The sequence below is a fragment of the Bombyx mori genome, chromosome 6, assembly GCF_030269925.1.
Source record: "Bombyx mori chromosome 6, ASM3026992v2".
In the NCBI taxonomy this organism is placed as follows: Eukaryota; Metazoa; Arthropoda; class Insecta; order Lepidoptera; family Bombycidae; genus Bombyx; species Bombyx mori.
The window spans coordinates 10063868-10089454 of record NC_085112.1 but is presented as its reverse complement, the minus strand read 5'-3'; the positions used below and the strand labels follow the sequence as shown (position 1 = coordinate 10089454).

General features: G+C 36.0%; 1 long non-coding RNA gene across 1 annotated transcript; it reads left to right on the top strand.

Annotated features, from left to right (window-relative positions):
* The first annotated feature begins 4993 nt into the window (after positions 1–4993).
* Positions 4994–5735, top strand: LOC101738389 (uncharacterized). Its single transcript, XR_209738.4, has 2 exons — positions 4994–5232; positions 5328–5735. It is a non-coding gene; the product is annotated as an uncharacterized LOC101738389 (long non-coding RNA).
* The last annotated feature ends 19852 nt before the right edge of the window (positions 5736–25587 follow it).

Genomic DNA, 25587 nt, shown 5'->3' with positions numbered 1-25587 from the left:
GTGTCAACCCGATAGTATGTTGGCAAATGTAATGACATAGAGAAGCACTAGAACTGACATACATAGGTTTGGGTCGTTTTCAAATTTGGGGCCAAAAGCGAGTTATTTGATTTATATTAATACGTGAAGCAAAAACTTTGTATCCCTTTTTACAAAAATTGCGCGGACGGAGGAGTATGAAATTTTCCACACTTATAGAGAATATAGAGAAGAAGTGCACAGTGCTAATATTTTTTTTAAATAATGTACAAAAGATACATTAAATAAATAAAAAAAACATTACACACACTAAATACCATGTATTTGACGCACACACGCATACATACTATTTATTGTCAAACTTTTGTTCTTGACGTCTGTTGTCAAATTGAATTTAAATATTGTTTGTCTTTGTTAATATTTTTCATAGTGTAGTCTTGGCGAAATTTGTGATTATAGAAGTATAAAATACAATCATAATAGTGTACAAACTTACAATTCCAATTAATTATAGTCGAATTTCGACTTATGCGGGACCACTAGTTTGATTTAATTCTCATAATCTTAACGTTGTCATAATTATAAGTACAGTAAATTTGTTGCCATGACAACAGGCGCGCTGTCCTATAACTGTATATTCGTAAAAACTGTTAAATTAGGAGTTATACATTAAAAACTACCCCCAAATATTATTCGTATCACTGGCTTAAAATTCAAATTCTAACTTGTTTGTTATTTTTCCAGTAGCGCGTGTTGAAATTCGGCAATTTTATTTAATTTATTATTGTATATAATAAAATAATAAAGGAAAAATAACTGGATATTAGAACATTATTAAAAACTAAGGAAGTACGATTTCTAAGCTTTATAAAAAAGTTCCTATTTAAATTGTCATCCGTGTTGGCGTTATCAAATGCGTAAAAAGAAAAATATAAACAAATATTATAATATAATATTATCAATAAATAAGTGATTGACTTGACTGTGATGAAGCTGTTTTTATTATGAACATGCTTATATACAAAAAAATTAAAAATTAGAAAAAGTTTAAATTCATGAAATCGTTAGCCTTTTGGCCGCAAAATTGAAAACGACCCATTTATTCTTGGTTACATTTCTTTTGGTTGAAGATTAATCACAAAACAGTTGAAGTGTTAATTTATTTATTTATTTCATTGCACTAACAAAGTGATCCTCAATACAAAACATTGACAAATCGATAATAAGTACATGACAGATGTCACCTTAATTATAGGTGCAATCAACAATAGTGGACAACATCTTGAAATTAGAAAAGTAAAAATACAATGAGTAATTTTAAGAAATATGAAATTTTAATGGTCCTATACACTACGTAAAATAAACTCTGTAAGACCCCTTCTGAAGCATGTGATGATTTTTCGTGGTTGAGGTTAAATGATCGTATGATGCTGGTGATATTGCGAAGAAAGTTATATAGGGAAAAATTACTGCTACTACGGGTGGATGTTTTGGAAACAGTACCGTTACTACTGCGTGGTATATCCATGTAATAATAATTATAACTGGGAAAAAATCGCGCACGGTCATCCGGCCCCTATTTAGGATTCCCTGTGTTTGCCTGATGTGAAAATCAAACCCATGACCCTCGGTGCAACAGTTAGGGCTGCTAACTACTGCACCATCAAGTCAGTAAACAGATGTATTAACGAATAGCCGGACAATCCTTTGGAATAATAAATATCAAAATTGGATCGATCAACTAACTAATAAAAAGTGACGTTATCATCCGACAGTTGTTCCAAAAGAATTGAAGGAGCTCTCGTTTTCAACTGCAAGTGATATTGCAATTCCAGAATCTCTATGTCGATGGCCACATATGCGTATGTATGGTGTAATCATGGTTTCATCAAAAGCGCGGTACACACTGGCGCACTCCAGCCATCACGGCTCGTCACGGCGGCATTCATTCGCCCGCCGCTGATGGTGGCTGCAATTATGTGAACCTACCTCTATTTCTACTTTTTGTGCAACCGGCATAGTGGCTTTTATGCGACTGAACAAATGCATACTAAATTGCTAGTCCTGTTGAACACGAAACGTAAGAAATACATTCTTTTGGCTTAAAGAATTTACGTTTGTATTAAATGCAATATTATGACAGCTTTACATATTCACAGTAATTATTCGAATTAATCCTGTCATCTCCTTAATGACATCGCAAAGAGAATATAGTTGTTTCGTACTATCTGGAATGAAAATTTAACCTATAATGTGCTTCTAGAGATCATTTTAAACGTATACCATCTTGCTCTGGAATTTTCAATCCTACCACAGAACAGTATTGTTGGTCTGCAAGAGGGATTTGAAAATAATTCGACGCGGTAGATTTTATGCTCTCTTCAGGTCTCTGCTATTGATGTAAATAAAAATATCAAAAGTTATAGAACTCGTAGAAGTGGTGCTGCAGCTTGTGAAAATATCGTCAGTAGCTTCCGGCGAGATTCTGTGATGTTAACACATTAATAATGATCAAAGGCAAAAATTGTTCTAAATTAAGTTAAATCTTGATGTAACTGATTTTTCTAAATAATTTCGTCTATAAAATCGTTTGTGAATGACTTCTGTGATAAAGGAAAATAGCATTGTGGAATAAAAAAAAAATAACATATTCTCCTCAGGTTTTTTCCCCACTGCTGAGGGTCGTGACCATCATATTTCGACAGGATTTTTTTTATTGCTTAGATAGGTGGACGAGCTCCCAGCCCACCTGGTGTTTAGTGGTTACTGGAGCCCATAGACATCCACAACGTAAATGCGCCACCCACCTTGAGATATAAGTTCTAAGGTCTCGAGTACAGTTACAACGGTTGCCCCACCCTTCAAACCGAAACGCATTACTGCTTCACGGCAGAAATAGGCAGGGTGGTGGTACCCACCCGTGCGGACTCACAAGAGGTCATACCACCGGTCATTACGCAAATTATAATTTTTCTTGTAATGTTCCTCCAGCGCCTCCGACCATTAACCGTATGAAGGGCTTTATGGAATGGGATCTCTAGTGTGGTGCAGATTTGATCAAACCACCTTGTCGGACTACGCCGGTGCGGTCTCTTTCCCTCCATTTTCCCTGTTACGAATAGTCTCTCTAGGCCATCGGGTGTTTTCCGAGCATTATGACCGAAATACTCGAGTGCGCGGCGAAGGCAGAATATGGACAGTCTTGTCTTGATCTGCAGTTGGTCTAAGATAGACACATTGGTTCTCTTCGCTGTTTAAGGTATCCGGAGCATTTTTCTCCAGCACCACATCTCAAAAGCATCCACGCGTTTGGGATCAGCCGCTTTCAGGGTCCAGATCTCCGCTCCGTTTAGAAAAATGGAAAAGATCAGAGTGAGCACCAGTTTTATCTTTGTTTTCTGGGTAATGTTACGGTCTTTCCAGATTTTACCGAGCCATAACCCATGGCTCCCTTTGCCATTTCGATACGCCGTCCTATCTTAGGTTTGCTGGATTCAGTATTGTAAATAAAATTGTCGAAATATTATTAGTAAGCTTGCATTATTACCAACTACCGTTATGGATTATATTATAAATCGGACAAGAACTATGAAAACCTCGACTCCGAAGGTCAAACTTTCGAATTATAAGATACTGAACTTTGACATGGAATTCAAGCCGTATAGCGTGGCATAATGACCCGATGCCACCGCATTTCCTTTTATGTTCGAGAAAAATCAAAGAAAAAAGTTTTTTAAATTACATTTTGAAAACAGTGTGTTTGGAATCATCGGTATAACAATCTATAAACATAATTAAGGACCACATCGCTCATCTATAACTATCTGCCTATCAAACAATCAGTTTATATACGAGCTAGACAGCTGTCAATAATAATTTGATGCCGTGAAATTGAATACACACATCATAACAATATCCTTCGACGCCATTGTTGGTCTGGGCGTCCAGTTTACACATATTAGTGTTTAACCTAAGGTTTACACATAATTGTTCGGTTCAAAGGCAGTTTAGTTAGTAAATTTGAGAGAGAACTGAACTTATTGTTGTCGAAAATTTGGTATGTAATAAACTTATTTACACAACATTGCTAAGTTGAAATTACGTATAGTGTGTATTTATTTTTGTGCATACAACCTCGTGATCACTAACTCCAGACCTACGAATAAGTATGTCAATAATATCGGTACCTATAACAAAAAATAAAATGCTAGCTGGAAAAAAGTTTATAGTTGTTGTTTTTTTTTATTGCTTAGGTGGGTGGACGCGCTCACAGCCCACCTGGTGTTTAGTGGTTACTGGAGCCCATAGACATCTACAACGTAAATGCGCCACCCACATTGAGATATAAGTTCTAAGGTCTCAGTGTATGTAGTTACAACGGCTGCCCCACCCTTCAAACCGAAACGCATTACTGCTTCACGGCAGAAATAGGCAGGGTGGCGATACCCAACTGCGCGGACTCACAAGAGGTCCTACCACCAGTAATTACGCAAATTATAATTTTGTGGGTTTGTTTTTTATTACATGATGTTATTCCTTCACCGTGGAAGTCAATCGTAAACATTTGTTCAGTACGTATTTCATTAGAAAAATTGGTACCCGCCTGAGATTCGAACACCGGTGCATCGCTCAACACGAATGCACCGGATGTCTTATCCTTTAGGCCACGACGACTTCCAAAACCACACTATTAACACTCTTGGTGCTCTCGGATACCTTTATTGCGTAGAAGCCGGAATATATCTAAATAAATTATAACACACCATCTTGTTTTACTATTGCTATTGGACTAGCTCTTGACAATAGACCGTGGTCACGCCGAGTGACCATAAATCGCACGGTGTCCGGGCCTACTCTGGTCATGTTAACACGGCTTAAAACGATCTCACTTCTGCCGGCATAAGTTATCGCAAGAACGAGTTAAGCCTACGAACGAGTTTATATAACCCGCGATATACCAAAAAGGGCTCAAATAAATAAATAAATCGTCGTAATAGAAAAATGTCAAAAAATGTCAGTTTCATGTGTCAAATATGTCTATCAATATGTAAAAAAAAAGATTGAGATAATTTTAATTTCCATTTGATGAAAGATGAGGTTTTTAGATGCGCACGCTTCTTTCGTTTGAACGAAGTATTTGTTGTATTTTGATATCTTCACATAACGACACGACATGAATGTTTTGTATCGAGAATTATGGCCTCCTCAATAATATATCCATATCCCTCGATAATTTGGCACCATATCATAATGGTATTAAAATGAATTAAGTTTTTTTTCAGCGTAAACAATTCATTACAGGTATTTTAGCGATGGAACTATGGTTAATGACCTGAAGACTTTTCCAGGTTCGCAAGGACGGGTGGGTAAACTCAAAGACTCAGCAAGATGGGGAAGTTATGCTAACAGAGCTATTCAAGCGTCCTCAAAGAAGCTTAAAGATAGAACGCTTTACTAATGCATCTACCACCAGAATCATGTGATGCAGTTTGAGTCGTGACAGTTAAACCTTTTTTAATTCATTTACAAAATAGATAACATATTACTAATTTGATACGTTAGTTGGTGAGATAAATATATTTCAATTCAAGCGTAACATCTTGGATTAGTAATCAGTCCTGACGAAATTCATACGTCGCTTCGATGTTTAGAGAATGTTAATTAAATTTAGTAAGAGCGTACAGCACCGTGGATTCTATTTGATAGACTATAATTAGTTATTTGATGAGTGTTCAAAATATTATGATAGCATTTGATGCATATTGTTTCTTTTCTTGGTGAGAGTAGACATAAAACCTATTGCATGGCCAGTTATAAAAAAAAAGGAAAAAGAAAGAAAAAAGAAGACTATCGGTGACCACACCGCGCGCATTGTACATGCACCCGTCGCTTATTTTTCATCTCAATATTTTTTTTGACTTTTGTTACTTTTCTTTTACGAACTCTTACGGACAATCATCCTCGTCGTTGTGAGAGTGTTAGACGCGTTTTGTGAACACAAATAATTTAGAGGAGTGCTGTCAAGTTGTCAGGCCGACCGCCGCCATTACGCGTCGTCAATAAGTCACGTTCCTTAGATTCTACAGCTTGCAAGAAGCCAGCGACGGGTTGGCAGGTACGTCTACTACTCTTTTTAAAATACTTTATCTCGACCTAACCCCTCTTTTTATTCACCTTTTGGCGATACCTACTTGCCCCCCAGGAACGTTCAAAAATATAGAAACACCGCACCGCCGTGGTTTACATTTCTAAAAGATTTTGTTTTTGTCATTACATATTATTTTAATCTGGTTTTCAATGAATGCAAATTTATCTGTATAGTATAGATAGATCTGTATAGATTTAATGTAAGTTTCAATCATTCTAAAAATACTTATAAAAGTACTTATTAAATATTGGCACGACGTCTCCCATACTCTTCAAAACGAAACGCACGATTGCTTCGCCTTACAGTACCACTCCTAATCTTAGTTTATGGCACGACTTGCCTCAGTTCGAAACACTTGGGAAACCCGATTTAGGATATTACAACGATATTATATTGGTCCCATGAGAAATAAATGCCTCTATTTTAGTATCATATTCCATTTCATATGCTGCATTTTATTTGTGTATATTTTTTCTCGGAATACTTCCGGAATATCATATATCAAGCTTTAACAGCACTAATACTATTTTGATGCCTCATTTAGATTGATTATTCAGTAGTGTTTAAATAGGTCAGATTATTACGGACGCTAATGAACCTAACGTCTCGTTTTTCTATTTCAAATATACAACACTTTCTGCTACATCTGAGTTATATCTTGCGTTAAGGAGTTATGTATGAGCTAATACAATGGCTTCAGTGATAGAAGTGTCACTATGATGCCTTGAGATACTCGTGTGATATCTTATTATTATTATAGTCGATAACATTTTTTTCATGAAGTAATGAGGGCCGAAGATATTTGTAATATATGTAATTTAATTGAAATGTGTGTTTTACACATAATATGTTTCAATGAAAATACTACGAATGGCCACTTCAAAAATTAAACAGTGATTAGATCATACGTATTAGGCTACATAAAAATAAAATAAAATCTTTGGTTCGGGCTTAAGATATCGTGAGATAATATAAAAATAAACTTTTTCTAATAATTTATCAAAATAACATAATATGTTTTTGAAAGTAGGTATAAAACTCGTATAAGGCTACTTGTGTCAGGTTGTCGTATTTGCTTAGCACAAATAGGGCGACCAATTCTGCCCATAAAACCCGCTACACGCAGATTCATACAAACAAACGCAATCCATATAGGTAATAATGTCGCCGAGAAAAGATTTCGGGTCATAAGGTTCACTCGAGACATGAATATTAAAATTCCCTTTCTCTTCGTCCCACGTTCCAGACAATTTCCCATCAGTTGCCATAAAACGGGCATGCAAAGGGAAAAGTAACGGGGGACAATTCCGTTTAGCACCTGAGCCCAGTACGATTTGTGGAATATTAAAATTATACTTGCGTGAACGCATTATCGCTAATGGAAGGCTGCAAAATGATTCCATTGATGATTGCGAAGCTTCAAAAGTGAATGTAAAAATAGATTTATTTGGAAACAACTGCTCTCAGATGGCGATATTATATCCTGTATATACAAAGGCCTTGGTAAACAGAGGAGAATTTGACCAAACCGACGGTGGATAGATATTGTCGCTTATGCATGTCAGCAATACCAGGGACACAGCCAAGTCTCTGCCTACGGTGAAGATGAGATGGTGTTTTGCGGAGCGTTTTTTTTTATTGTTTTGGTGGTTGGACGAAATCACAGCCCACCTGGTGTTACAACGTAAATGCGCCACCCACCTTGAGATATAAACTCTAAGGTCTCAGTATGCCTATAGTTTCAAGGCTACCCCACCCTTCCAACCGAAATGCATTACTGCTTCACGGCAGAAATAGGCAGGGTGGTGGTACCTACCCGTGCGGACTCACAAGAGGTCCTACCACCAGTAAAGCGTATGGCATTTTCTATCATGCCGTTAAAATGAGGACTATGACCCTATAGTTCTGATTATATTGTTGTTTTGCACACCATTATAACCATCGTCCTATCAAATTCTAAATGCAAACCCATCAAGCTGTATGGTTTGAAGAGTGGAACAACCGTAATACAATTCAAATGAGGTTTCGACCTCACGTCTTAAGGTAGGTAGCGACCTCACGTTTCCATGTCAATAAGTTATATCATCGGCGATAATGGTGAACGGAAAATGAAAAACTGAATTGACATAATATGTACGCCTTTTTGGATTAAAGTCTCATATTGCTCGTTACAATAACAAGAATCTCATCTTACCATAATATCCATCCGACATTTTTCTAAAAGCATTTTCTCTGTTCTTCATATTCGAAAAACGCTTCACTTGTTTCCACATAAAATTGGATTTGATATTCTTGATACCATTATCTGATCTATACGTGTTTATTATCAGAAGTTGTACCGTCTGAGGTAACTGTTCCTATTGTTTTGTAACAAACAAAGGCGTTGCGGTCGAGGACTACGATAGGATCGTTAATTCTGCCAAAGCGTATCGAAGATGTTAATGTGATTGTATAGGGTCTGAAGATTCCAATTTCGAGATTCATTTGATTGTGATATGAGATTAGCTTGTTCCGTGTAACTAATTCGTGAAATGAAATCGGCTCGATGTAATATGTGTATTTAAGATTATATTTTTTATTCCCCTATGTTTTTATTGGTGGTAGGACCTCTTGTGAGTCCGCACGTGTACGCACCACCCCGCCTATTTCTGCTATGAAGCAGTAATGCATTTCGGTTTGAAGGGTGGGGTAGCCGTTGTAACTATACTTGAGACCTTAGAACTTATATCTCAAGGTGGGTGACGCATTTAAGTTATAGATGTCTATGGGCTTCAGTAACCACTTCACACGAGGTGGGCTGTGAGCTCGTCCACCCATCTAAACAATAAAAAAAAATGTTTTGGAAAACATTAATACATGACTATTTTTGCCGTGCAGTACTATTGCGTTCGGTTTGAAAGGAAGTGGCAGTTTTTATACAACGAAGTTGAGTCTTAAAATCGTATTATTATCTCTAGGCGGATGACAGTGTACACTATACAATGGGATTTGGTAACCGTACAAGAGTAGGTGGCCAGCAAATTGTACTGGTTTATTTACTGAGCGAAGAAGTGACGACGGGTTCTCCTTATATTTCTTTTTACCTACTCCAAAATTTTCAAACAACAAACCGATATACAAATCATATTAATTTTATTTATGACTGAATCGGAAAGGTTAAATATGGATTTAGTGTTAGTCGCGGGCTGGCACCGGAGGGTTCGCAAGCCCGATGACAAAGGGTGATTCGATTTAATTTCTAAAAACTTTCTTTCTTGGCTCGACGTAAAAGAGTCATTATATTTCGGAAACCTTGAAATGTTTTAATTTTCTACATTAAGTTGAAGTCTTTGTTGAATCTTTTATTTTAAACGAGATTTTAGAAATGATATCTTCTCCATTAGACAATGATCATTCTCAACTCATACTTCTGAGGTAAGTTTATCAAGAACGGGTAATTATTTTGTAGGTTTCTGAGGATGTTCTTAATAAAAATTGTTAAAATATGTAGATATATCTACGTATTATTATGACATACTGATAACAAATTACTTCAATGCTTAATTCTTACTGGTGGTAGGACCTCTTGTGAGTCCGCGCGGGTAGGTACCACCGCCCTGCCTATTTCTGCCGTGAAGCAGTAATGCGCTTCGGTTTGAATGGTGGGGCAGCCGTTGTAACTATACTTGAAACCTTAGAACTATCTCAAGGTGGTGGCGCATTTACGTCGTAAATGTCATAGACAGGCTCCAGTAACCACTTAACACCTGGTGGGCTGTGAGCTGGTCCACCTATCTAAGTAATAAATAAAAAAATGCTAAGTAAAAATATAAATAACGCACACAAACAAATATTTCATTCCGTGAATTCTTTGAGTGATCAAAGAGAAAATATGGTTGTCATAAGCCGGAAAAAGGCAAAACTGGGTACTCATCTTCGTTTTGTAAATCTTCAGTAAAAGGCATCCAAGCGATGTTTTTATTTGGCAAATCGTAAAAAAGTCGAACATTAATTAAATGGGAATAAGCGGCTAACAAACATCAGACGTAATTTTTTTTCACAAATAAACTCGAAGGAATGTCTGAGCTGTCACCGTCATTGATATAAATGAGCAGAATATTCTAGAGAATTAAAAAAAAGAATTTGACGATAATCTAAATATTCCCTTGAGACCTTAGAACTTATATCTCAAGTTGGGTGGCGCATTTACGTAGTCGATGTCTATGGGTTCTAGTAACCACTTAACACCAAGTGGGCTGTGAGCTCGTCCACCCATCTAAGCAATAAAAAAAATTTCAACAAGTTTCAAGTACAAATGCCTGTTACATTCTTTCATCTGAATACCATTTCCTCCATTACCCCATTTCTCATAAATAATAAACAGAGCATTCATAAGAAGGAAGACAGACAAATAGGTCTCATATTCAGCACGCTGTTACATATTGCATGAGTACATCCGTCCCCGTCTGCGCTCGTCCAATGAAAACGCCAATTTCACACATGCCAAGAATCCCAATCAGTTCAATTTCGAAACCATCAACCAATGTCACTTATATTGAGGTCCATTATCTGTAGTGTATTTTGTTTCTTGTACAGACGATATAAGTCAAAACAAATTGTTAGTGAATACATAGGATTTGTCGTATTTTCTAGGAAATCTATATACTTATATATAAAATTGAATTACTGTTCGTTAGTCTCGCTAAAACTCGAGAACGGCTGGATCGACTTGGCTAATTTTAGTCTTGAATTATTTGTGGAAGTCCAGAGAAGGCTTGAAAGGTGAATAAATACGAAAATACTCGGAATTAAATAAAAATAAGAATTTTGTTTTTCCTTTTTTTTGATTTAAGTTTATTTTATACAACATTTTAGGTATTTTATTTATAGATTGAGGCACTACGAAGTCTGCTGGGTCAGCTAGTATCTAATAAAAAAATAATACATCAATTGTTTAAATTTGTTTCAAGAGAAACAAAAACAACAGTTTATGTAGCCATTTAGGTTATTATTTACTTATTATTGTGCTTGTTACTTATAGAGAATTGATATTTTTCCGGCGATTACCATTGCCAATCTACTAGTACAGCATGCATTTTACATGAGCACATTCGCTCACCGACAGAAAAATCTGATAAAAGCCCGCAATATAACACAGGCACGCTAAGTCGCGATGATACTACAAGTTTTCTTGAGAACGGCAATTTATCACACCGACTATTTCTCGAATTCTGAAGCAATCGGTTGCAGGTTTCGACTGAATGATGCATGATTCCGCATCGCTGACACACATCTGTTCGCAGCTACGTACGATAGTCGTGCCAATATCATGCAATCACCAACATATCTCTAATTTAATACACTGCAATATCTGCCAACTGAGGCACGTATAGTAATAGAGCTAACGGGTCTACGTGATTATCGATAGCGTTTCTATGTTCGTAAAATGGCGGTCGTAAAAATTTGTGAGCTTTTTCCGTACACGCAGACGCTATAATAATCACCACTCGAAACGTCTTACGAAAATCCAATTTAATGTTAAACGTGTCGCCTTATACGTTCTGTAATAACACTCGACTTAGACAAGGGTATGCTTCTTTAAAGTTTTTCGGTCGAGAGGCGGGGATAACATTGCATCCCATTTGGCACCGATCCAGAAGACAGTCACTGTGTCTTAAATTATTTTATAACTTTACGACGTTGATAAAAATGATCCGCTGAAAATTCGTACTGTGGAATTTGTTTTTATCGAACGACGATAGTATATTTCAAGTTACGAAAAGATAACTTGGTTCTCTTAGTGATAAAAAAGATAGGAGTCAATTAAAGTTACGTCATCTTACAGTATACCTAACTTTAATTGACTGGAGAATGAATGGAAGATGAATGGAGTAGGTTAGAGGAGGCCTTTTCCAACTGGCAAACGGACTTACAGAGAGTAAAGAAGTACCAAATGCGTGAACAATTTTAATTTTCTAAAATACATATATGTACATAATCTATCAGTATAAGTGCAGTAGTACCTATAAGAAACTTAATTGTATATCTGTTATCCGAATAAAAGGTTTTATTTCTATTATTGTTATTATTATACTGTAAGATGATACATATGTTTGGATTCTCTGATTTATATGTAACAAGTTTGACGTTCACACCCACAGTCTGTGTTGTGGCTGTCTCTATGGGTCGTATAATAACAATTGTTGCGAATTAATTTCGAATCCGTCGAAGTTTCAGCTTATGCATTATTCATACAAATCCGGATTATGACAGAGTCGGTACAGTTTTGCGAAAGTTGCGAGAGGTCTACTTAATATTACTGAATGGGTTGAAGTAGAATTTCGAATAATATTATTTTAGTTTTTAAGTTTCCGTCGTATAAGCATCGTTATTATTTATTATTATTATTAATACTTTATTTCAGTTTTTTTTTTTTAAAACCGTAACATTTTGTTAGTAATAATTACTTATAATCTATGTTAGTAACTTAAAAAAATCTAACACATAACTATCATTATATACATTTTATACTATTATATATATATTTTTTTTTTCTCCTTCCAAGTGCTTCCTGCATAGGCTATTGATCAGCAGTCCCTCGATCTGTATTCTCTTTATAAAAACTGTTTTAGTTTCGCACAATTTCTTTTAAATTTTATCCTTACTGAAATGAAAAAAGTGTAATATGTTATGTTGTATTATTGGTATATGATCGGTAATGTGTTAGTACAGGTAATATCGTATAGATTATGTAATTGTATATTTTTAGAATGTATTTTTATTTCAAGAATTGTTTGAGCGTCATGCTATCTATGTTTAATAATCTTACGAAATTGATATTATTCCAACAACGAATTTGGGTAGGTACGATCAGTTACGTCCTTGCGAAATAGTCGTTGGAGAGCGACAATTGAATTTGCATATCACGATAACAGTTGCAATATCCGCTGGGGGAGAGCTGACCGACTGTATTGGCTGTGGGACGAATCTGTTTTGGATCGCTTCCTATGCTATATACAGACAGCGCTTCTAATCAAAGTTCCAAAACTAATCCCACCTTGTCTCTTAGTTATAATATAGATATATACATATCTACAGACATAACCTTAGTAATTCGTTTTCATTTCCAATGGTATTTAAAGGTTAGTTTACCGTGTCTTCAACTTTTAATGTTGGTAACTCAATTTTCTTTTTCTCCAACTTATCTCACTAGGTGGGGTCGACACAGCTAATTTTTCTCTTCCATTCTCTTCTATCAGCCGTCATCTCAACACTCACTCCTCTCTCTCTCATATCGTCATTCACACACTCCATCCATGTCTTCTTCGGTTGACCTCTTCCCCCTCTACCTTGCAGTACCATTTCCATACATCTCCTAGTCACATGCATGTTGGTAACTCAATATTTAGATTTTTGAGATGAGTTAAGTAAACCTTATTAAATTAAATAAATGTTTCTTATTATTTCTAGGGAACATCAGCTCCGAGTATTTTGTAGATTTAAAAATAAAATCAGTGCTTAAAAACCAGTGGAATAGAATATTATGGATTTATAAACAAATGATTTACAACATAGTGAAATAATAACTTATCTGCTTATAAATAGTGAATAGCTGTAATAACAAACTATCATTTTGTTGGGGCAAATGGACAATAATTACGAAAAATTATTACCTAAACGAACTACATCGCGGTAGGAAGTGACAAAGTGTGAATATTAGTGGACTATTGTGGACTAAATACAAATAGAAGAAAAATAACCTAAATCTATACTTGATGATTAGGCAATTATCATTAAATAAATCAAAACGAGCGCCATCTGCTTAAACTCGATGTACTACGTCCTACAAACAACGAAACATTATCGATAGATTTGCAAACAAAAGCTATCACTAGGATGAATTAGTTTAGAAAAGGAAATAAATATATAGGAAAATAGTCGCTAGATGACACTACCAGTGCTATAAAAATATAAAAATATAATTTACTAATTTTATTCAAAGCATCTCACAAATCATGGAGGACATTATGAATGCACTTCGTCACATCCAAAAAGAGTTAGATGAACAAAAAATCGCCATACAAAGAAGTGGAGAAAAAGTTACGGAACAGGTAACACAAAATATAAATAGCATAATGGAAGAAAAATTTACAATTTTAGAAAAAAAATATGACAACCTCCAAACAAAAGTAGAAAATCAAGAGAAACGTCTTTATTTTTTGGAAAAACAAGTAAGACGACGAAACTTTGTATTGTTCGGATTAGACGAAAAAGAGACATCATACTCAAACTTGGAAAATACTTTGGTAGAATTTACAAAAAAATACTTTGAGTTAAACATAGAACGAAGAGACATACAAGAAATAAAAAGAATTGGAAAAAAAGGAGAAAGACCTAGACCAATTGTTGTCACTCTTTCTAATCTAGGATTAAAAATCGAGATATGTAAACAAAAAAATGCACTAAAAGACACAACATACTATATAAAGGAAGATTACCCACGGGACATATTAAATAAAAGAAAAGAATTACAAAAGCAACTAAAGATTGAAAGAGAAAAAGGAAACACTGCCATAATAAAATACGATAAACTTATAGTACTAGACAAAGACAAGAATATAACAAATAAGAGAAATCTCTCAATATCTCCTGAAAATATCCATAATCTAGTAAATAAACCAAAAAAGAATAAACAACAACTGTCTGACTCAAAAATCAAGGTCATAAGGTCAAATAGTGTCACCGAAAAAGCTATAAAACCAAGCATGTTGAACTTCTTGACAACGAATAAAAATACATAACAACTAACCCCCTCTCTCCACACTGATACCACAAATAAACAAACTTCAATAAAAAAGACAAAAAAATCTTCCAACCCGGCTGGTCACCGTGGAAGATTACGACCAAAACCCTCCAAAGTTACAAAACTCAAACCCAACCTTAAAAACTTGGACAAAATCTGATAAAGCATAGTCACTAATACAAAAAAAAATAGAGATGTAAATAAATAAATATATATACTATCTGTCATCATACATGACGATATCGTGGGACTTTCGGAAGTTAAATGACAGGGTAACAAATAGAAGAACACAACGCTTTTATATTTTGCTACATTGGAACTTCACCCGGAAAAATCTGGAGCAGGATTCTTAATACACAAGTCTTTGGAGGAGGCCTTTACCCAAACCGGGATTTCTTGTTAATTTATATTTATTTTAATACACGTACTTATATTAGTAACATAATTTAAGCTAACTTGCTAACAAAAATCATATTAGTTGTTTAATGTAATATTATAATCCACCTAAGATTGTAAAACAAGAAATAAAAAAGGCTTATTATTATTATTATTATTATTATTATTTCTAGTCAATTAAATTATTAAGAGAAACGCACTCAAGAAAACCAAAACGAGTCTAGAAGTTAATATTCAGTAGACGAGATCAAATCGCTTTTCCTGACCAAAGATGACTTTTTACTGTCTTCAGCAAAGTATTTATCGCGGCTTCTTGTCTGGTCTTTTGAAGCGGATTATTTAAGACCCGAAGGTAATGCCACGTTACTGTTCGGCTTAAAATATAAATAAAAGATTTATGCATAGCGTCATGTCTAAATAAAAGATTTAAAGTTTGTCTCTAGTTCATAATGTCCCTAACCCTTTTTAAGTTGAGGGACCTTGTCCGACAGTATTCAGTATTGTTTTGTAGATTTTTTTTCTGGATTTTGTGCAAGTATGTTCGATTAAATGTAGTTATTTACTACATTAAAGGCATCGATTGTCAAAATTTCAAGTTTACAGACATCAATTTTATAGAAACATTTGAGTGATTAGAACGATTAGAATATCTTACCGATTAGAAGATCTTAGAATCACTTCCATAAGGTGTTATCCCATGCAAGGTTCAGAGGTAGGCCTAGACACTAAAGTATAGTTGAAATGAAGTTAATATCAAGCAGTTTTTTTTATTGCTTAGATGGGTGGACGAGCTCACAGCCCACCTGGTGTTAAGTGGTTACTGGAGCTCATAGACATCTACAACGTAAATGCGCCACCCACCTCGAGATAAGTTCTAAGGTATTAGTATAGTTCAACGGCTACCCCATCCTTCGAACCGAAACGCATTACTGCTTTACGGCGGAAATAGGCGGGGTGGTGGTACCTACCCGTGCGGACTCCCAAGAGGTCCTACCACCAGTGATTATGCAAATTATAATTTTGCGAGTTTGATTTTTATTACACGATGTTACTCCTTCACTGTGGAAGTCAATCGTGAACATTTGTTGAGTACGTATTTCATTAGAAAAATTAATACCCACCTGCGGGATTCGAACACCGGCTCATCGCTACACACGAATGCACCGGACGTCTTATCCTTTAGGCCACGATGACTAAATTGGATTGGAATAGTACTGACCGCCGACGAAAATAGCTTGCAATTTCGATGAGTTAACAAAATTAAAAGATATTGCCTATTGCATGGCATAATGTTGGATCATTGTCGTTGATAGCTGAAAAGCAGAGTTACTTTCGTGATGGTATTAAGAAGCAGAGTGGTCAAGGAGAGAATACACCACCCGGAGGAATATTCGCAGCAATGTCTCAACACTCATAGTGATATTTTTCGTAGCGTACCGACTGTGAACCCCCAAAAAAGTATTAGTTGAGTCTCACAATTACCGAGTTAGAGATATTAAGAGAGGACATAATACTGAGAAAGATACCAAAGTTAACCGTATCAAAAGCGCTGCTGAAGTCGAACAAAATAAATATGGTGGGTAATTACAGTTTCATGTCAATCAAATATTGTCACTGATTTTCATTAGACCAACAAAATTCAACGAATAAATCCTTGAATCAACACTATTTATCACGATTATGCTGACTATACACAATTTTTAGGTGACCTTTGTTCACAGTTCACACTCATTACCGTTCATTTACAAGAACTAATTTAAACCAGTACAGCCAAGCGTAAATTTACGCACCGCATTAAGGCTGTGTACAGTCGAATTCAATAAATTTATTCAATAAACTTTTGCATATTTTCCGTTCGGCGTTCTATTCTGTAGATTGAATCGATAGTTTTACAGCTTTGTTTTAAACCCGTTAATATTGCTTCCAGTAAACGAGATATCACTCACAATGAGTGCAAGTGTTTTTTTTTATTATGTTTAAAAATTAAAAGTTTATTTAAATAGCTTATGTATATCGGTGACCTATTTTTATGTGCAAAATAAAAAGAGCCTCACTCATACAGTCTTGAAGTAGCAAATGATACTAATTATGAGTGATAATTGAACTATTTCTCAGTAATGAAACATCATAAAAAAAACATCACCGACTTTTCCGAGACTTTAACAGTCATATTAATCAATACTTGTTAAACAAATTTTACGGAGTAGTCCGTTCGCTGATAAATAGTAGTATTTATCAGCGGACGGATATACTATTCAAGTAATTTTATGATGTAAAAAAAAACTTTTTTTTTTCCTACCTAAGCTGATGGTATATAGAGACCATGTCAGCGTCGCCGGGCTAGTACGTGAGCTCACGGCGCCAAAGCTGACGATGTTGCTAACACGAACCCTAGCAAGAGCCATGCTTCGCAGAATTTACCACCGGATCGGAATCGCGACCCACTGAGAAGATCCGGCGAGAAACTCATTGGGCTGTGTCTGTGGGTTAATTTACTCGCCGAGCCCTTCGTCGCAAGCGACGGGTTCGACGAGAACGATGACCGGATTACGTCATCAACTGTACAAGTTGTGTATTAACAAATACTTTGGTGGTAAGTTTACGTTTCCAACTAACTGCTCGACGCGTACCATAGTTATTATCGACGTCCATAAAACTAAACTACCTAACTGATTTAATTTGGGTACAACCAGTTTATCGAGGCCATTGCTTGACAAAAAATATACTTGATATAAAAAAAAAAAACTCGTTTCTACAGCCCCTTATTTATTTAAAGCTTGTACTCCTACTTATCTGGACTATTATTAGATTATAAATAAAAATAATTAACAGTAGTACCTTGTATTTGATTTCGGATTATTCCTTATTTACATATAAATTGATATTCGTGGTTTCATTTTGAGGTTAATTCATAATTTTCCATTAAGGATTGTTATGTCTTAAGAAATTTAATGAGTGTTTTGTACATTGTATGTTTTTATTAACGTTATTTGGCCACTATGAATAATTTGGAGCAACATATTATGTTTTTTTTTTTATATAGTGTTTTTAACATTTATAATATAGTTTTGATATGAGTTGAGTTAGTCTTATTTATACAACCATCGGGCCATGTTTGATTAATTCTAGATAAACCCAAAAAAAATTACTTCAACATTTAATACATGTATATTTACTATGCCTACCATTATACTAAAAGAAGAAGCTATTTCATTCGTTCCATTTCATTTTTTCTATTTATAAAACCAAAACATATTAATGAAGATTTGGCTTGACAACATAGACAACCATAATATATTAATAATATTTTATTAGCTGTTTGTATTAAATACAAAAAGAAATTCCTAGAAACATTTATTGTCATTGAAACACAAGACAAAAATTATTTAAAAAAAAATTTAGATTCACGATACACTCGGGTTCAACAGCATTATTAAAGTCTAGATCCACATTTTGCCTGCAGTTCCGTTTCAGTAATTACAATCTCGCCATGAAAAGCTGTTGTATCGAAAGTACTTGTACTGCAAAAATCACTTTAGTATCGTTTCTATATCTGTAATCTCTAGACTGTGTAATATTTGATTATTATTATTCAACTAGCTTTTGCTCGCGACTTCGTCCGCGTGGAATAGTTACTTTGGCATAACGCTAAATTTTACCCGCGACTTCATCTACAGTACTCAGGATTGGAGCTTCATTACTGAACCGGTAGATGGGGTTGAAGAAGCTAGATTTTGATACGTTTTTGACAAACAATTTTTTAATTTTTCGTAAAAAATATTTTTTTTTTACTTAATAAAAAGTTCGTCAGGAACGTCGACCTCCATGACGACCTGGACTTAGAGTCCATCAGTAAGTATCTGCAGTCGGCGTCCATGCGCCACTTCGATAAAGCGGCACGACACGAGAACCCTCTCATCGTGGCCGCCGGTAACTACATTCCCGATCCTGCGGACAGAATGGAAAGCAGTCGACGTCGCCCAAAACACGTCATCTCGGATCCTCCCGATCCACTAACGGTGCTTTTAGGTACTTCAAGCACCGGTCACCGTTCTCGTCGAACCCGACGCTTGCGTCGAAGGGCTCGACGAGTAAACTAACTCTCAGACACAGCCCACTGAGTTTCGCGCCGGATCTTCTCAGTGGGTCGCGTTTCCGATCCGGTGGTAGATTCTGCGAAGCACGACTCTTGCTAGGGTTCGTGTTAGCAACATCGTCAGGTTTGAGCCCCGTGAGCTCACCTACTAAAGTTAGGGTTACGCTGACATAGCCTCTCAAGGCTATCAGCTTAGGTAGGAAAAAAAATAAAAAATAATAATAATAAAAAGTATCATATTATGTTACTTCTAATACCGCCAAGAATATGTGTACAAAGTTTCATGATGACCGGTTGAGTAGTTTTCGCGTGAAAACGTAACAAACAAACTTACATTCACATTTATATATTAGTAGGGATTACTCAAAGTAATACTCCCCTAAAAGTGGTTGTATATTCGATTCCAAAGTTATAATCGCGGGTAGAACGACATTGTGAATCTAATTTGAGATTTGTTCTGATTAAATTATACTATACAAGTCCAGTGATTTCGCTTGTGTTAAATTTTATAATTAAGTCATGAATGAAAAGTGTTGTTATTAGTTTTTTTTATTTTTTTTTTATTGCTTAGATGTGTGGACGAGCTCACAGCCCACCTGGTGTTAAGTGGTTACTGGAGCCCATAGACATATATAACGTAAATGCGCCACCCACCTTGAGATATAAGTTCTAAGGTGTCAGTATAGTTATAACGGCTGCCCCACCCTACAAACCGAAACGCATTACTGCTTCACGGCAGAAATAGGCGGAGTGGTGGAACCTACCCGTGCGAACTCACTAGAGGTCCTACCAATATTAGCAGCAAGGCAGCCGTTGTTCTAATGAGTTGGATATGCATAATGAAAAATAGATGGTAGTTAGCATAAAATCCAAATGTAGATGATTAACAGCATCAAGTGTCGGTGATCGCGAAAACTGTAAAGTACTTAATAAAAAAAGCCCTTTATTCCATGCAATTACATTTTTTTGTGTAATTATGTTATATGCATGGACCGCTCTCAGGTGAAGGCCTCCTCCAAAGAATTCCATTTTGTTTTGTCTCGTGACATAAATCCAGTGTGGTAAATCAATCAATCCGTAAAGTATTTAAAATGTCGTAATTAATATAATCATAATAAAAAACGTGAGGTCAAACCGCAAAAGTAGTTATTGAAATTTTCAACACAATTCTACGTCGCGTAACAACACAAACAAAAACATTTCACGTCCGTTTTCTTTCAGGATTAAGCATTCTCCTAAATTGAGTTACAGATTTTGTGATAAAAGACGAATTTCGCTGCTCAATAAGATGCGTTTTATAATCGTAGCGTTCGTTATATACCTTCGATAAATTTCGATGTGCATATTTGGTTCGGGCTCCGATGAAATTCGATGAAATTCCGACAGTTTACGACATCGGCCTGGTGTGATATATGCGTTTGATGGTTCTGTAACGAAACATGAAATTTAGATTGAATCTACATTATTTGTTTCAAGCATATTCTTCTTCTTCCTCTACCGTCCCTGTTCCCGTTAACTGGGGTCGGGTTTGCTCACTCTACGGCGCCAGGCTGATCTGTCCTAGGCTGTTGGTTTTGGCAATCGGGTCCCTGCTGAAGAACGAAGACGGAAGAAAAAAGAGAAAAGGGAAGAAGAGAAGAAGAAGAAGAAGGAGAGTCCCGCCCATCACTACCTCAAGCCTGCCTTACAACATCCTGCAGCGCATCACCTCTGCCTCATTAGGCAGGGAGATTCAGCCTGGGCAGAGGGGTTTCCTCGAGACTGGTTCCGTGCCCCCGCAAGGGGATACAACGACCCCCTTCTCTCTCTTGATCACCTGGTCGACGGCGGGCCGCCTTTACTATTTTTTGTTCTGGCAAGCTTAATACGATTTTCACTACACGGTCTTTATACGCGACTCATGATTTATTTCAAGCATATAATATTTTCAAATAGAATAATTTCATAATTATTTAAGTAGGTACGTTTTTAAAAAAATGAGCGAACGGGTCCTTGACACGAATAATGAGTTCTATTTCTTTTTATCGTCACGGTTGTTCTATGAAACGTGTAAAATAATGGTTTATCGAGCGGACGTATTGCTTAGGATAATAAGGCCGCCAGACCATCATCATCTTGTCTATTTCTGCCGCAATGAAGTCATGTCTTCCAGCTTAAAGAATGGCACAGCCGTAAAACAATACAATTCATAACATGATGTTGCTTGGTATCAAGAGGGCCGTGAGATCGCTCATGTATGTAAATAAAAAAATTTAAAACTAAAAAATCATCAAACTCTCTCAACTCTCAGATGAGCTGCATCCGCTTTGATCTTCATGCACACAACGCTTCGATAGACTCTTAACTTTTTTGGTTCTCTACTGCAACGGTCTGTTAAAAGTCTGGTTTAATTACTGTATTATATGTTCATAAAAATACAGTTATTGTTATGATCAGTGATATATTTAAAAACAAAACAACATAATAATATAAATCGCAAAATGTTGTAAATCAATAAATATAGGTAATACAGTATAAAATTCTCCGTTCATTGTATTAGTCAATTTAAGCGATACGGAGAGAGCGGCTTGAGTGTCTAGGATTACGTATAGTGCACTCTGTCCAACGGGATAATTCTAGGGATCGTCGGAGCTCTGGAATTCTCCAGGCATTGGACGCGATTCGCATTCTCTTCCATCGGGAATTGTGGAGAATGAGCCTCCACACTCGAGAAAATTTGCCAAAATATTTTGCTCGCTTTTTCATTTGCCTGAAAATAACCTATACTGAAAGAAATTTATATGAGTTTCTTGTCAGGTTTGGAAAGTTTCACGTTGTTTTCCGAAAAAAAAATACCTTTCTGAGATGTTTGTCTCATTACAGGCCATATGTTATGTTGAATATTTGGAACACAGGTAACAAATATCATAATGTTATTACTTGTTTTACTTTCTTTATCAATTTGTCTATTCTGCCTTTAACGAATCTTTACTACTACTATTGTTTGTAACATAGAAATTCCATCCGAATTCAGACTTTTTTTTTCTGTTGGTTCTTCAAAACAGCCTTGTCACACTTCTTATCCATTTTACTGTACTGTTATTTTCCATATGTTCAACGTATCCAATCTAGCGAATCGAGCCTCGATTCCTTCTGTAAAGAATTGTAACATAAATATTCTATTTCCATCTCGTTCCCAAGATGCTTCGTTGCGAATTATTTGCGTGAAGATAACACCGCAAAGGTTTCGTAAGCTGATCGTGTACGTATGTACTCTACGAAGGAAAGTTTTGCGCGAGTTCTTCGTACTCAGCATATTACTAGGTACTAAAACACGATATATATTCCCCTAGTATAAGTTACTGTCGAATTTAACTAAAATATTATAAATGATCAAATAGTTTTGCATTTAAAATTAGTTTATAATAAATAATAAATAAAAACATTTATTGTGTATAAGGGAGTAATTGAGTTCATGTGTGTAAGGTAAGAATGATTGATCCATGCGAATTTTTCATAAATCGAGCGTCTTTTTCAATTTTAATATTCATTTGCACAGAAACATTGTGAAATGTTAAAACTAGACAATTATATTACATTTTAATTTCAATATTGACGTTGCGAAAACATGGTAAAAATTGCAGACCTATTGTTTCATTTATTTAAAAGGATATTAACAAAGTTAAATTGGAAAATTATTTGTGACTGTATCTGTGTTAAAATAATATTTTAAAGTTATCAATTAGAAAGTGCTTAAGGGAAATAATACACATATATCTTAAGTTAAAAAAAATTATAATATATTATACTAATGAATGCATTATATTCAATTGTAGTACAATATAATTATATTTCTATAAGACCACCTATCTTATATGTGTACATTGGTTGAAAATTAAAATTAAATAAACTAAAAAACTGTTAGAAAAATTGTCTTGTTTACATTGTCTTTACATTGTAGTTCAATTTTGTATTTGTAATTTAATTGTCACGTGTCTAATAAATAAATAAAAACGAGGAAAAGTTCGTACCACCCCCCGGTGGGTACATCAAGCGATTTCCTATGCAATATGAGTGTACGTGTAAGTTTTCGGTGTTGGAAAAATATTTTTCACCAAAAAAAATAGTTGGAGACTTTTTGCACGGAAAGGCAATAAAGCTTAAAAACATGAGTACCGAAATATTGAAAATATGCTGTATGTACTTCGACGTTCAGCGATGCGCTTATTAAATGGAAAACTTTATGAAGCTTAACTCTTCAGTACTTACTATCTTTTTTTATTTCTTAGATGGTGGACACAGCCCACCTGATATTAAGTGGTTACTGGAGCAAATAGACATCTACAATTAAAATGCGCCACCCACCTTGAGATATAAGTTCTAAGGTCTCAGTATAGTTACAACGGCTGCCCCACCCTTCAAACCGAAACGCATTACTGCTTCACGGCAGAAATAGGCAGGGTGGTGGTACCTAACCTGGCGGACTCACAACAAGTCCTACCATCAGTAAAATGTGTGTTTATAGTGTGTTATATATATCTATAGGTGTTTTAAAATTTCTTGGCGATGTATTATTAATTAAAAACCTTATTCTACGAATGTTCACAACTTGGTATACCTACATTGAGATTCATTAACAACATAAAGTTTTTTTGATTGAACATTGACAGGTTGTTTCTATTTGACTCGTCTCTAGTGATAATTAAAAACAAAAAAAACCTCCGCATAAGTAAAAAACAAAAACAAATATATACACAGTGTACACATTGCCGTATTCAAGTAGCCGGATATCACGTGTGGTTCGTAGCCCTCCCCGGATAATTCGGCTTTCGTCTCGCGCGAGTTCTGCAACATACGTGACTAGTATACTGGAGGGAAAAGTTTAAGCCAAGACGACGCTATTGATTTCTTTATCGCTGCAAGCAGACGCAGAAGAATTCTGAGCTCGCACGAGTAGGTACCCACTTTCCGCCTATTTCTACTGTGAAGTAATCACGCTATCCGGTTTGAAGGGTGCGAATGTCATGTCTCAAGGCGGGTGCTGATATAAACGAACTCTAGTAAATACTTACTAAAATGTCTATGAACCAGGTCTATTTTTTTTTTATTGCCCTTGTAGGTAGACGAGCATACGGCCCACCTGATGGTTAGTGGTTACCGTCGCCCATGGACTTCAGCAATGCCAGGGGCAGAGCCAAGTCGCTGCCTACCGAGAATTTTATGGAGAAACAAAACAAACTCACGAGCCAATTTAATTGGAACCCTATATTACAATATGAATACCACTTACCAAAGAAGAGGCTGAGATTACATTTTTATTATATTATTGTAAGAAATGCTACGAGTATGACACACCTATCTTTAGGTGCTTTGTAGATTAATCAGAAGGCGTGCTTTGATTGTGTGAAATGGGAGAAACTGTGAGAGATCCAAAGTGAAACAGGAGTTCCGGGTCATCTTATTATGTTGATTCGCAACCTATACGAGTCAGCCTGGGTTTGGGTCTGTCTCTATAGAAAATGCCACGTCAAGTAAATTTCGTTTCCAAAAAAGGGGTCCGGCAAGGATGAGATCTCACCTATTCTCTTAAATAATATGGAGAATAAATAATGCGCCAGCCTTTAGAAAACTGGAAAGGAGGCGTTAGAATAGGTGGAGTTCAGATATTGAACCTGAGATATGCCGTCGACACCACACTTCTTGCATCATCTGAGGCGGGGATGAAGGAGCTTCTGGACAGATTAGAGGCTATAAGTCTAAACATGGGACTAGCAATTAACAAAAGCAAGACCAAGCTGCTAGTCGTAGACCGCTTCTCATCCGCCCAGGGTACGAACCTTCTGGCAGAATACGAGGCCGTAGACCAATTTGCCTACCTTGGTTCTGTAATCCCGGATAAGGGGAGTTGTGAACCTGAAATACGCAGACGCATTGGAATGGCTAAGACAGCTATGATGCAGTTGAGCAAAGTTTGGACAGATCGTAATATTTCGAATAGGACCAAAATACATCTTGTGCACTCACTGGTCTTTCCAATCGCTCTCTACAGCACAGAAACATGGACAATAAAAGCAGCTGACCGAAACAGAGTTGATTCTTTTGAAATTTGGTGCTGGCGCCGCCTATTAAGGATTCCATGGACAGCCCACCGCACGAAAATCTCGGTCCTACAACAGCTTAAAATGGAGAATGCTCAACGCCTGTCTA